The sequence below is a fragment of the Triticum urartu genome, chromosome 1A (genome assembly GCF_056163025.1).
Source record: "Triticum urartu cultivar PI428250 chromosome 1A, HENAU_Tu73, whole genome shotgun sequence".
NCBI lineage: Eukaryota > Viridiplantae > Streptophyta > Magnoliopsida > Poales > Poaceae > Triticum > Triticum urartu.
In genome coordinates, this window is record NC_141873.1 from 255,494,734 (window position 1) to 255,510,564 (window position 15,831).

General features: G+C 43.3%; 1 pseudogene; it reads right to left on the reverse strand.

Annotated features, from left to right (window-relative positions):
• Positions 1-14,334: 14,334 nt before the first annotated feature.
• LOC147990754 (uncharacterized) lies at positions 14,335-15,214 on the reverse strand (annotated as a pseudogene).
• Positions 15,215-15,831: the final 617 nt, after the last annotated feature.

Here is a 15,831-nt window from a genome sequence, read left to right on the forward strand (position 1 = left end):
TCCTTGCTACTACTATTGTTACCTTACCTGCAATCCTAATGCTTAGTGTAGGATGCTAGTTTATCATCAGTGGCCCTACATTCTTGTTTGTCTGCCATGCTATACTATCGGGTCGTGATCACTCGGGAGGTGATCACGGGTATATATTTATACATAATATATGATACTTGTGGTGACTAAAGACAGGTCGACTCGAAGAGTACCCGTGAGTGATTCACGGATTGGGTCCGAAAGAACGTTTATCCCGACGGCCCTCTGAGTGGATCTTTGCGACGGAGCGACAGGGCAGGTGGAGACCACCTAGGCGAGAGGTGGGTCTGGCCCTAGTCGGCGTCCACGGTTATTTCAAAATAACACGCTTAACGAGATCTTGGTATTTGATCTAAGTCTGGCCACTGGCCTATACGCAGGAACAGTTATGGGCACTCAACGTCGTGGTATCAGCCGAAGCCTTCGTGACGTCAGCGACTGAGCGGCGCGCGCCGGATTGGACCGTAAGCCTGCTCTTGTATTAAGGGGGCTAGGTCTGTTTCCGGCTGCCCTCACAACGTGCAGGTGTGCAATGGGTGATGGGCCAAAACCCCTGCGCCATAGGATTTAGACCGGCGTGCTGACCTGTCTGTTGTGCCTAAGTGGGGCTCCGACGTGTTGATCTTCCGAGGCCGGGCATGACCCAGGAAAGTGTGTCCGGCCAAAGGGGATCAAGCGTGTTGGGAAATGTGGTCCACCCCTGCAGGGAAGTTTATCTATTCGAATAGCCGTGTCCCTCCGTAAAAGGACAACCCGGAGTTGTACCTTGACCTTTTGACAACTAGAACCGGATACTTAATAAAACACACCCTTCCAAGTGCCAGATACAACCGATGATCGCTCTCTCACAGGGCGACGAGAGGAGGGTCACCGGGTAGGATTATGCTATGTGATGATACTTGGTGAAATTACCTCCTACTCTCTTCTACATGCTGCAAGATGGAGGTTGCCAGAAGCGTAATCTTCGATAGGACTAGCTATCCCCTCTTATTCCGGCATTCTACAGTCCAGTCCACATATGCTACCCCTTTTCCATTTGATACCAATGCATACATATGTAGTGTAGCTCCTTGCTTGCGAGTACTTTGGATGAGTACTCACGGTTGCTTTGCTCCCCCTTTTCCCCCTTTCTATACCCGATTGTTGCGACCAAATGATGGAGTCCAAGAGCCAGACGCCACCGTCGACGACGACTCCTACTACACTGGAGGAGCCTACTACTACGTGTAGGCCGCTGACGATGACCAGGAGTAGTTTAGGAGGATCCCAGGCAGGAGGCCTGCGCCTCTTTCGATATGTATCCCAGTTTGTGCTAGCCTTATTAAGGCAAACTTGTTTAACTTATGTCTGTACTCAGATATTGTTGCTTCCGCTGACTCGTCTATGATTGAGCTCTTGTATTCGAGCCCTCGAGGCCCCTGGCTTGTAATATGATGCTTGTATGACTTATTTTATTTGTAGAGTTGTGTTGTGATATCTTCCCGTGAGTCTCTGATCTTGATCATACATGTTTGCGTGTATGATTAGTGTACGATTGAATCGGGGGCGTCACACATACTCTTATTAAAAAGCACCAGTTGGAGAGCACCGTTGTCATGTGCATGCATTACTACTAATTTACATTGAGTATGACTGTGACTGGATCTCTTTTACCATGAATTACAATGTCTAGTCAGTCCTTGATCTTCACGGGTGCTCTGCATTTATGTTTTGCGGTCTCAGAAAGGGCTAGCGAGATACCATTTTGTTATATCATATTATGATTGTTTTGAGAAAGTGTTGTCATCCGAGATTTATTATTATTGCTTGCTAGTCGATTATGCCATTGATATGAGTAAACATGAGACCTAAATGTTATTGTGAATATGGTTAGTTCACAATCTTTGCTAAAAACTTGAATGATGGCTTTACATATTTGCAACAACAAGATCAAACAGAGTTTGTAAAAGTTTTTTTCTTTATCACTTTCAGTTTGTCAACTTAATTGCTTGAGGACAAGCAAAGGTTTAAGCTTGGGGAGTTGATACGTCTCCAACGTATCTACTTTTCCAAAAACTTGTGACCTTGTTTTGGACTCTAACTTGCATGATTTGAATGGAACTAACCCGGACTGACGCTGCTTTCAGCAGAGTTGCCATGGTGTTATTTTTGTGCAGAAATAAAAGTTCTCGGAATGACCTAAAAATCAACGGAGACATGTTTTGGAATTAATAAAAAATACTAGCAAAAGAATCAACACCAGGGGGCCCACACCCTGTCCATGAGGGTGCAGGGCGCCCCCTGCCTCATGGGCCCCTTGAGGCTCCACCGACGTCAACTCCAACTCTATATATTCATGTTCGGGGAGAAAAAATAGAGAGAAGGATTCATCGTGTTTTACGATACGGAGCCACCACCAAGCCCAAATCTCTCTCGGGAGGGCTGATCCGGAGTCCGTTCGGGGCTCCGGAGAGGGGAATCCGTCGCCATCGTCATCATCAACCTTCCTCCATCACCAATTTCATGATGCTCACCGCCGTGCGTGAGTAATTCCATCATAGGCTTGCTGGACAGTGATGGCTTGGATGAGATTTACCATGTAATCGAGTTAGTTTTGTTAGGGTTTGATCCCTAGTATCCATTATGTCCTAAGATTGATATTGCTATGACTTTGCTATGCTTAATGCTTGTCACTAGGTCCCGAGTGCCATGATTTCAGATCTGAACCTATTATGTTTTCATGAATATATGTGAGTTGTTGATCCTATTTTGCAAGTCAATAGTCAAATACTATGTGTTATGATCCGGTAACCCCGAAGTGACAATAATCGGGACCACTCCCGGTGATGACCATAGTTTGAGGAGTTCATGTATTGACTAAGTGTTAATGCTTTGTTCCGATACTCTATTAAAAGGAGGCCTTAATATCCCTCAGTTTCCAATAGGACCCCACTACCACGGGAGGGTAGGACAAAAGATGTCATGCAAGTTCTTTTCCATAAGCACGTATGACTATATTCGGAATACATGCCTACATTACATTGATAAACTAGATCTAGTTCTATGTCACCCTATGTTATAACTGTTGCATGAGGAATCGCGTCCTACATAATTATCCATCACTGATCCATTGCCTACGAGCTTTTCACATATAGATATTTGCTTAGTTACTTTTCCGTTGCCACTGTTACAATCACTACAAAAACTACTGCTGTAACTTTTGCCATCGTTACCGCTACTTCCATATTACTTTGTGATATGTCTCCAATGTATCTAATTTTACAAACACTTTTGCCCTTGCTTTGGACTCTAACTTGCATGATTTGAATGGAACTAACCCGGACTGACGCAGTTTTCAGCAGAATTGCCATGGTGTTATTTTCGTGCAGAATAAAAGTTCTCAGAATGACCTGAAAATCAATGGAGAATATTTTTGGAATATATTAAAAAAATACTGGCGAAAGAATCCACGTCAGGGGCCCCACACCCTGTCCACGAGGGTGGGGGCGCGCCTACCCCCTGGGCGCGCCCCCTACCTCGTGGGCCCCCTGACGCTCCACCGAACTCAACTCCAACTCCATATATTCACTTTCGGGAGGGCTGATCTGGAGTTCGTTCGGGGCTTCGGAGAGGGGAATTTGTCGCCATCGTCATCATCAACCTTCCTCCATCACCAATTTCATGATGCTCATCGCCGTGCGTGAGTAATTCCATCGTAGGCTTGCTGCACGGTGATGGGTTGGATGAGGTTTATCATGTTATCGAGTTAGTTTTGTTAGGGTTTGATCCCTAGTATCCACTATGTTCTGAGATTGATGTTGCTATGACTTTGCTATGCTTAATGCTTGTCACTAGGGGCCGAGTGCCATGATTTCAGATCTGAACCTATTATGTTTTCATGAATATATGTGAGTTCTTGATCCTATCTTGCAAGTCTATAGTCACCTATTATGTGTTATGATCCGTTAACCCTGAAGTGACAATAATCAGGATACTTACCGGTGATGACCGTAGTTTGAGGAGTTCATGTATTCACTATGTGTTAATGCTTTGGTCTGGTACTCTATTAAAAGGAGGCCTTAATATCCCTTAGTTTCCAATAGGACCCCGCTGCCACGGGAGGGTAGGACAAAAGATGTCATGCAAGTTCTTTTCCATAAGCACATATGACTATATTCGGAATACGTGCCTACATTTACATTGATGAACTGGAGCTAGTTCTGTGTCACCCTATGTTATAACTATTGCATGAGGAATCGCATCCGACATAATTTTCCATCACTGATCCATTGCCTACAATCTTTTCATATATTGTTCTTCGCTCATTTACTTTTCCGTTGCTACTGTTACAATCACTATAAAACCAAAAATATTACTTTTGCCATAGTTACCACTATTATCATATTACTTTGCTACTAAATACTTTGCTGCGGATATTAAGTTTCCAGGTGTGGTTGAATTGACAACCCAGCTGCTAATACTTGAGAATATTCTTTGGCTCCCCTTGTGTTGAATCAATAAATTTGGGTTGAATACTCTACCCTCGAAAACTGTTGCAATCCCCTATACTTGTGGGTTATCAAGACTATTTTCTGGCCCCGTTGCCGGGGAGCATAGCTCTATTCTTTGAGTCACTTGGGATTTATGTCTGCTGGTCACTATGAAGAACTTGAAATATCAAAGAACCAAGATTTTTCCCTCAACTACGAGGGGAGGTAAGGAACTGCCATCTAGCTCTACACTTGATTCACCTTCTGTTTTGAGTAAACTTGCGACACCTACACCTGCTATTCATTCTGTTATGTCGCATGTTATTGATGATGCCAATTTTGCTTTGCATGATACTTATGATGAAACTACTTCTATGCTTGATAATACTGTGCCACTAGGTGAATTTCTTGATGAAGAACTAGCTAGGGTTAGAGAGAATGAAATTATTGAAACTGATAATATTGATGAAAGTGATGATGAAGATTCTCCCCCTAGATATGAATTGCCTATTGTGCCTGAGGGTTATGTTATGGATGAAGAAACTGCTAGAGACTTTCTTGCTTGCAATGATAGATCTAATCTTAAGAAATTATTAGCTAAGCTTAAAGAAAAGTCTTTGAATGCTTGAATGAAATATGACCCTGCTTTTGCTACTTCACCTATCTTTATTACTGATAAGGATTATGATTTCTCTGTCAATCCTGAGTTAATTACTTTGGTTGAATCTGATCCTTTTTATGGCTATGAATCTGAAACTGTTGTGGCACATCTTACTAAATTAAATGATATAGCCACCCTGTTTACTCATGATGAGAAAACTCGCTATTAGTTTATCCTTAAGTTGTTTACGTTCTCATTAAAGGGTGATGCTAAAACATGGTTTAATTCTCTTGATCCTGGTTGTGTGCATAGTCCCCAAGATATGATTTATTACTTCTCTGCTAAATATTTCCCCGCTCACAAGAAACAAGCTGCCTTAAGGGAAATATATAATTTTATGCAAATTGAAGAAGAGAGTGTCCCACAAGCTTGGGGGAGGCTTCTCCAATTACTTAATGCTTTGCCTAATCATCCTCTCAAGAAAAATGGAATACTTGATATCTTTTATAATGGACTAACTGATGCTTCCATAGACTACCTGGATAGTTGTGTTGGTTGTGTTTTCAGGGAAAGAACTGTTGATCAAGCTGAATTGCTATTGAATAATATGTTGAGTAATGAAAATGATTGGACACTTCCTGAACCAACTCCTAAGCCAACTCCGAAGAAAAGGGGTATTCTATTTCTCAGTCCTGAAGATATGCAAGAGGCAAAGAAATCTATGAAAGAAAAAAGTATTAAAGCTGAAGATGTTAAGAATTACCACCTATTGAAGAAATACATGGTCTTGATAACTCGACATAGGTAGTAAAGGTAAATTATCTCTATAGATTTGATGAAGGTGATATTCCTTGTTATAAGTCTGCTAGCCAATGCTTAGATGAGTTTGATAATTTTGTTGTTAAACAAGAAAACTTCAATGCTTATGTTGGTAGACAATTGAAACGCAATGCTGATATGCTTGAACACTTGAGTGATTATATGTCTAGGGTTAAAGGTGAACTTAAACTTATTAGTAAACATGCTTCTATGGTTACCACTCAAGTAGAACAAGTACTTAAGGCTCAGAATGATTTGCTCAATGAATTAAATAATAAGAAAAATGATAATGTGGTTAGAGTTATGACTAGAGGGGGGTAAAATGACTCAGGGACCTTTGTATCTTGAGGGCCACCCTAAGAGAATTGAGCAAGATTGTCAAGGAACTACTGTTGATGCACCCAGTTCTTCTAAGAAGAAGAAGAAGAAGAAGAAGAAGAAGAAGAAGAAGAAAAATGATAGGACTTTGCATGCTTCTAGTGAACCTGTTGTTGACACACCTGAGAATCCCAATGATATTTCTATTTCTGATGCTGAAACACAATTTGGTAATGAACATGAACCTAGTGATAATGTTAATGATGATGTTCATGTTCATCCTCAACCTAGCAATGACAATGATGTAGAGATTGAACCTGCTGTTGATCTTTATAATCCACAATCAAAGAATCAACGTTATGATAAGAGAGACTTTGTTGCTAGGAAGCATGGTAAGGAAAGAGAACCATGGGTTCAGAAACCCATGCCTTTTCCTCCTAAACCACCAAGAAAAATGATGATGAGGATTTTGAGCGCTTTGCTGAAATGATTAGACCTATCTTTTTGCGTATGCGTTTGACTGATATGCTTAAAATGAACCTTTATGCTAGATACATGAAGGATATTGTTACTAATAAAAGAGAGATAGCAGAAGCTGAAATTTCCACCATGCTTGCTAATTACACTTTTAAGGGTGGAATACCAAAGAAACTTGGAGATCCAGGAGTACCAATTATACCATGCTCCATTAAAAGAAACTATGTTAAAACTGCTTTATGTGATCTTGGAGCTGGTGTTAGTGTTATGCCTCTCTCTTTATATCGTAGACTTAATTTGAATAAGTTGAGACCTACTGAAATACCTTTGCAAATGGCTGATAAATTAACTGCTATACCTGTCGGTATTTGTGAGGATGTGCCTGTTGTCGTTGCAAACGTCACTATTTTAACGGACTTTGCTATTCTTGATATTCCCGAGGACGATAGTATGTCGATTATTCTTGGTAGACCCTTTTTGAATACTGCAGGGGCTGTTATTGATTGCAACAAAGGCAATGTCACTTTTCATGTTAATGTTAATGAGCATACAGTACACTTTCCGAGGAAACAACCTCAAGTCCACAGTATCAATTCTATTGGAAAATTTTCAACAATCACTATTGCAGGTTTTGAATTTCCTCTTCCTACAGTCAAGAAGAAATATGATATTCTTATTGTTGGGGATGTGCATATCCCAGTTGAGGTAACCTAGTGTTATTCGAAATTTCTCCGGTTTCATGCGATTCGGAATGAGTTTGTTAACAAGACTTGATCAACCTTGTTAGTGGATTCCTTTTGATGAGCATGAGATGGATGAAGTTAGAAAGCACAACCTTCTGTACCATCCTTTTACTTTCTGTTATTTATATTAAATAAAGCAAAAATAGTATTTTCTGTCTGTTTTCTAAATTATCCTTGCAATAAAAATACCCCAAAAATAAAAGTTCTCCAAATGCCCTGAAAATGAAATATGATTTTTTCTAGAATATTTAAGAATTATTGATACTGAGAACACATCAGGGGGACCCACCATGTGCCCACAAGGGTGAAGGGCGCGCCCACCCCCCCGGGTGCACCCCCTGCCTCGTGGACCCCACGTGGGTCCCCTCCACTTATTCTTGCACCCACACACTTCGTATTCCTCCAGAAAAATCATCCACTAGCTCAAACCCGAGTTCTTGCTCATCTTGTTGCCATTTTCGATCTCCTTGCTCAAAGCTCCATTCACAAAACTGCTTTGGGGGATTGTTCTTCGGTATGTGACTCCTCCTATGGTCCAATTAGTTTTTGTTCTAGTGCTTTATTTATTGCAAAAAAATTCTGCTTAGGCGACCCTGTTCTTGAGCTTGCATGTCAAATTTATGTGGTCAAGAGTAGTTTTAATGCATGATATAGCCTCTAGGCACTTGTAGGAGTAGTTGCTATCAATTTTGTTTAGTTTGGTTCACTTTTATTTTGAGTCACTAAAAATTCAGAAATTTTTCAGAGGAAGAAATATGTTTAGGAAAATGTACCAAGGTGGTTCCTCAAGGAAGCAAGGCCCAAGGCCCGCAATACGCGAGCCGGAAAATGAACTACCAAGGGAGGCTCAAGTGCGGCCTTGTGAATGGCCGTCAGAGGATTTCATGGTTCGGGCGGGCATCAAGGAAGAATTTGACGTGTATGTGTGTAATGCTGATCTGGAGAGCTTCAAGGCAGATAAGTGTCGGCAATACCTCTACTTAACTGATTCATTTGTGAGAAGGTTTAAATTTACATCCTCGCGCAATTCTCACACTGTCCTATTTGATCTTTATGATAAATCTTATACTATGGACTTAGAAGATTTTAATACTGCTTGTAAACTCCCGCAGTGGGGTAGTGCTAGTAAACCTTGCAAATCTGAATTTAAAGAATTTCTTACTAGTATCACTGTGGGGGAATCTAGATGAATAACACAAGCTACCATAGGGAGCATTCATTTTCCTGCCATACATTATTTTGCTCTCTTTATAGGTAGATGCATTAATGGTAATGATGAGGCTTGTCACATGTGTGTTCCAGATCTTATTGTCCTCAAGAGTGTTGTATTAGGTGATAAACAATATAACTTGGGGGCTATTGTTGCACGTAGGTTATATCTTAATGGTTTAACTGGAGATTTGTTTGGTGGAATTTATGCAACTCGTGTAGCTAACTTTCTTGGTATACCCATACGTGGGGATGATATTGAGTTGCCTCCTGCTTATCTTGATTATAATGCTATGGTTCATCATCAGTTTGTTGAGAGGAACGATCAGTTCCTCCAGTACCGACTAATCTTTGACAGACATCGCACCTTCCACGTTGCTCTCCCTGCTCCTGCTTTCTTGACTTTCAGACAAAAGGGAGATATGTTATAACCAGGAAAGAGGCGAGCGAGTACGAGAGGAGGACGGAGGCAACTCACCTCCAAGCTGCAGCTCATGAGGCAATTGCCGCTGCCTCTTAGTACGACCCCAGCTACAACTTTGATCCTTGGGCATAGACCAACTTAGGCCAAAAGCCTAAGCTTGGGGGAGTATGTATTTCTCACCGACATTACATTTATGTTCACACACTCATGCCAGTTGTCGGTGCTCATACTTTTTCATTGTATCATCCATGCTAGTTTATTTTCTTTTTAAGCTTTCTTCTTGTGTGTTTGAAAAAACCTTAAGAAAAACAAAAAAGTTAGTTGTAGGTTTTAGCTAGTTTACTTTTCATGCCTGTAGTAGTAGTAATTAAAAAGAAAACCCAAAAAGATTTCTCGTTCTTCTTCTGCTTTGGGGAGCTTTCCCGTGTAAATAGTTTTGTTCCTTTCTTTTCTTTGGGGGTCGAGAGGAGAAGACCTTAATGAAAATGTTGAGTGGCTCTCATATGCATTATTGTTGATCTAACAAAGAGCCCATATTACTTTGTCTTCTCACTGAGTTGAATGCTTGCAGATTCCATCTTAGTCCAATGCATGTGCACTATTATTATTATCCACACTATTCGGTCATGCAAGTGAAAGGCAATGATGACAATATATGATGAACTGATTTAGATGAGAAAAGCTTATGAACTCGACCTCTCTTGTTTTTGTAAATATCATTAGTTCATCGTTCCTGATTCAGCCTATTATGAATGAAACCTGTTTGCAATGACAATTACAGATTATAGTTGCTCATGCCATGCTTAATTTGCTAGGAGTTTATAATGGTTTACCTTGCGTGCCAACATGCTATTAAAATGGTTGTGATGTGGTATGATAGGGTGGTATCCTCCTTTAAACGATTCAAGTGGCTTGACTTGGCACATGTTCACGCATGTAGTTGAAACAAAATCAACATAGACTCCACGATATTTATGTTCATGGTGAATTATATCCTAATCATGCTTGCATTCAGTGTTGATTAATTTTAATGCATGTTCATGACTGTTGTCGCTCTCTAGCTAGTCTCTTCCCAGTCTCTTTCTAGCCTTCACTTGTACTAGGCGGGAATACTGCTTGTGCATCCAACTCCATAAACCCCAAAGTTATTCCATATGAATCCATCATACCTTCCTATATACGGTATCTACCTGCCGTTCCAAGTAAATTTGTATGTGCCAAACTCTAAAACTTCAAATAAACATTCTGTTTTGTATGCTCGAATAGCTCATGTATCAACTAGGGTTGTTTGTATCTTCCATGCTAGGCGGGTTATTCTCAAGAGGAGTGGACTTTCCTCCTCACTCACGAGAAAATGGCTGGTCACCGGGATGCCCAGTCCCATGCTCAAATCAAAATAATTGCAAACAAAACTCCCCCAGGATTGTTGTTAGTTGGAGGCACCCATTGTTTCGGGCAAGCCATGGATTGATGCTAGTTGGTGGGGGGGAGTATAAACTTTACCATTCTGCTTGGGAACCGCCTATAATCTGTGTAGCATCAAAGATATCGAGATCTCTCGGTTGTTTTGTTGACAATGAAAGTATACCGCTCAAAATATTATTCATCTCTATTTCAAAATCGAGCTCTGGCACCTCTACAAATCTCTGCTTCCCTCTGCAAAGGGCCTATCCATTTACTTTTATGTTGAGTCATCATCCTCTTATTAAAAAGCACCAGTTGGAGAGCACCGCTGTCATTTGCATGTATTACTATTAGTTTACACCGAGTATGACTTGATTGGATCTCTTTTACCATGAATTACAATGTCTAGTCACTCCTTGATCTTTAAAGGTGCTCTGCATTTATGTTTTGCGGTCTCAGAAAGGGCTAGCGAGATACCATCTTGTTATATCATATTATGATTGTCTTGAGAAAGTGTTGTCATCCGAGATTTATTATTATTGCTCGCTAGTTGATTATGCCATTGATATGAGTAAACAGGAGACCTAAATGTTATTGTGAATATGGTTAGTTCATAATCTTTGCTGAAAACTTGAATGCTGGCTTTACATATTTACAACAACAAGAGCAAATAGAGTTTGTAAAAGTTTTTCTTTATCACTTTCAGTTTATCAACTGAATTTCTTGAGGACAAGCAAAGGTTTAAGCTTGGGGGAGTTGATACGTCTCCAACGTATCTACTTTTCCAAACACTTTTGCCCTTGCTTTGGACTCTAACTTGCATGATTTGAATGGAACTAACCCGGACTGACGCAGTTTTCAGCAGAATTGCCATGGTGTTATTTTCGTGCAGAATAAAAGTTCTCAGAATGACCTGAAAATCAATGGAGAATATTTTTGGAATATATTAAAAAAATACTGGCGAAAGAATCCACGTCAGGGGCCCCACACCCTGTCCACGAGGGTGGGGGCGCGCCTACCCCCTGGGCGCGCCCCCTGCCTCGTGGGCCCCCTGAGGCTCCACCGACCTCAACTCCAACTCCATATATTCACTTTCGGGGAGAAAAAAATCAGAGAGAAGGATTCATCGCATTTTACGATACGAAGCCGCCACCAAGCCATAAACTCTCTCGGGAGGGCTGATCTGGAGTTCGTTCGGGGCTTCGGAGAGGGGAATTTGTCGCCATCGTCATCATCAACCTTCCTCCATCACCAATTTCATGATGCTCATCGCCGTGCGTGAGTAATTCCATCATAGGCTTGCTGCACGATGATGGGTTGGATGAGGTTTATCATGTTATCGAGTTAATTTTGTTAGGGTTTGATCCCTAGTATCCACTATGTTCTGAGATTGATGTTGCTATGACTTTGCTATGCTTAATGCTTGTCGCTAGGGGCCGAGTGCCATGATTTCAGATCTGAACCTATTATGTTTTCATGAATACATGTGAGTTCTTGATCCTATCTTGCAAGTCTATAGTCACCTATTATGTGTTATGATCCGTTAACCCTGAAGTGATAATAATCAGGATACTTACCGGTGATGACCGTAGTTTGAGGAGTTCATGTATTCACTATGTGTTAATGCTTTGGTCTGGTACTCTATTAAAAGGAGGCCTTAATATCCCTTAGTTTCCAATAGGACCCCGCTGCCACGGGAGGGTAGGACAAAAGATGTCATGCAAGTTCTTTTCCATAAGCACGTATGACTATATTCGGAATACATGCCTACATTACATTGATGAACTGGAGCTAGTTGTGTGTCACCTTATGTTATAACTATTGCATGAGGAATCGCATCCAAAATAATTATCCATCACTAATCCATTGCCCATGAGCTTTTCATATATTGTTCTTCGCTCATTTACTTTTCCGTTGCTACTATTACAATCACTATAAAACCAAAAATATTACTTTTGCCACCATTACCACTATTATCATATTACTTTGCTACTAAATACTTTGCTGCATATATTAAGTTTCCAGGTGTGGTTGAATTGACAACTCAGCTGCTAATACTTGAGAATATTCTTTGGCTCCCCTTGTGTCGAATCAATAAATTTGGGTTGAATACTCTACCCTCGAAAACTGTTGTGATCCCCTATACTTGTGGGTTATCACTTTGCTACTAAATACTTTGCTACAAATATTAAGTCTTTCAGGTGCGGTTGAATTGACAATTCAACTGCTAATACTTGTGAATATTCTTTGGCTCCCCTTGTGTCGAATCAATAAATTCGGATTGAATACTCTACCCTCAAAAACTGTTGTGATCCCCTATACTTGTGGGTTATCACCTCCTTGGCTTGGGAAAGGGCGCTCTTGAGGGTCTCGACCTCGGCCGCGCCAACTGCACTCATAATCACAGCAGTACATGAATTCAACTCTGAGTTAGCATATTACTATAGATATATGATCAAAACTCTTTAAAAGTACGTGCATACCTTGCGTCTCATCGAACCGCTTATTAATGTGGTCGATTTCATCATCGACCAACTTCAGTTTCCGATTAAGCTCAGAAACCTCCGCGGCCTGGGCGGTCGCCGCCAACAGGGAAGCCTGTCATAAATAAAGAAGTATGTCACCTCTTCCAAATATTATGTGATCCTTTTTTCGGCTTTTCAGCACCAGACAGAGTCTCAGGGGCTACTATCTATATACAGGTATATTTCCTTCATGTGAAAAAGCGTCTAAGAGCATTACGTCGCATACCTCGAAGCCAGTTAACAAGCTAGTGAAGGCCTCATTTAGCCTGCTCTTGGCAGACTGAACCTTCTCTACCACCGCACCCATCAAGGTGTGGTGCTCCTCCACGATGGAAGCACGTCGCATTGCTTCCAGCAGAGTATTCGGCGCCTCCGGATTAGTGTAGGCTGCCGCTGGAGCCGATGCTCCCCTCTCCTCCAAAGGGGGTTGCTCGCCCGATTCCGGAGCCACGTTGGTCTCCGGAATAATGTCTGGCTGGGGGCCGGCCTGGTCAGGGCCCCCGCCATCGGTCGCCATGGGGGTCGCACCCCCCATGTCTTCGGCAGCCGAGGTATTACCCTCGGGTGCCATCTCGCCAGCCTCGCCCACCTCTCCGCGGCCTGGGGAGGTCCTTCGGGACAACACCTCGGTGTCATCCATGATGATTGGCAAAGGGGCTCGCGGGGGTGTCTCGCTCTCTGCCATCTCTGGTGGCAGAGAACTCCCCTCAGATAGTGAAGGGTTGGGGAGGTCGCGTGCAGGGCTGAAATATACACAGTATAATATGTTATATTATAAGAACATAGTGGACCGAAGACATATAATAGATCTTTGGGTACTTACGATCCGGCCAGGGGCTTCACCCTGGGAAGCCTCTTGGGGATGGGTTCGGCCTCTGAATCCGAACCATCCGAGAGGGACATCTTCCCCCTCTTGGGCGCCTCCTCCTCCGGGTCTGTGGAGGCTGCCCTCTTCTTCTTCTTCCCCTTAAGAGGGGAGTCACTTTCCGCCTCCTCCTCCTCTTCGTCTTCATCTCCCTCGTGGGAGGAGGGGATTTCAGTCTCTCCTGACACTGCATCCGAAGGACCCTTGTGGCGGAGGCCGCCCTTGGCCTCTTTGCCATTCTTCTTCTTGGCCTTCTTCTCCGGCGCCTGATAGGGTGCCGGGACCAGCATCTTTGTCAGCTGGGGTTCGGCCGGGTCTTCAGACAGCGGGGCGGGACACTTAATCCGCTCCGCCTTTGCTATCCATCCCTGTACAAGAGACAGAAACTCATTATGTTTGAGGAAACTTATGACCGAATATATATTTGGGAAAATCATACTCACCGGTGTGGCCGGATTCTCGCTGTCGAGACCGATGTCTTCGGTCTCCTTCGACCATGCTTTTTGGGCCTTGAACAACAGCTTCAAGATGTCTTCGTGCATTCTGCTGAAGAAGTGCTTCAAGGTCCGAGGATCTTCCGGATTGAACTCCCACATGTGAGAGGGCCAGAGTTGACAGGGAAGAATCCGGCAGAAGAGCATCACCTGAATCACGTTAGTGAGACTGGTGTTCTTGCTTATCATGTTTGTGATGCGCTTTTGCAGCATCAACACTTCTGTTGTGGATCCCTAGTCCAGACCCTTAGCGGTCCATGAGGTGAGCCGCATAGGGGGCCCGGATCTGAACTCAGGAGCGGCCGCCCACTTGGCGTCGCGGGGGTTCGGTGATGTAGAACCACTCCTGCTGCCACACCTTGACAGTCTCCACGAAGGCCCCCTTAGGCCAAACAGTGTTGGGGAGCTTGCTCACCATGGCGCCGCCGCAGTCCGCATGCTGCCCATCGACCACCTTCGGCTTCACATTGAAGACCTTGAGCCATAGGCCGAAGTGTGTGTGGGGGGGGGTGCGGAGTAGCGCCTCACACACGACGATGAACGCCGAGATGTGAAGGAAGGAATTTGGGGCTAGATCATGGAAATCTAGTTCGTAGTACAATGTGAGGCCCCGGACGAAGGGGTGGAGGGGAAACCCTAAGCCGCGGAGGAAGTGGGGGATGAATACAACCCTTTCGCTGGGCTCCGGGGTGGGGATGACTTGGTTCTTGGCAGGGAGCTTGTGCGCGATATCCGCAGACAAATACCCCGCCTCCTGGAGCTCCTTGACGTCCTTCTCGGTAACGGAGGAGGCCTCCCACTTCCCCTTTGAACGGGATCCAGACATGGCTGGAGAAGCTGGCGGCGGTGGGAAAGATTGAAGTTTGAGCGCTGGAGCTCGAAGATGGGAAAACAGGAGAAGGAAGAAGGCGTGGGGGAAATAAAGGAATATTTATCCTCTTATATAGGCTGTGAATATCAAACCCCCCCCCGTCAAAGCCTTAAACTCGCCTGTTCCAAAGGGGTCATGCGAATGGCACGATTACACAAAACCGTATTGATGAGGATCCCGTAATGGGCGGGCACGATCTCTGTTTTGACAAGACATGCCAATAGAGGTTGTGCCTCGAAATGCGAAGCGGGAGATGTAAAAACGGTTCGAAATATTAAGAGGCCGGACGCGACGTTTCGCCGAAAATGTTGTCAGTGGGAAGACACTGTTTTGTTTGGTATCTTACCGTTGTGGCTAGTGGTTGCAACAATTATACAGAGTCGGATTTAATTCTTTTGTTCAGAAGATTGCTTTCTACTCAGGAGGAGAAACCCGCCTTGCAATGCCGAAGACAACCCGCGTGTCGAACATATCGTCATTGAAGACTGGTTCAGGGGCTATTGAGGGAGTCCTGGATTAGGGGGTCCTCGAGTGTCCGGGCTATGTGACATGGGTCGGACTGGTGGGCCATGAAGATATAAG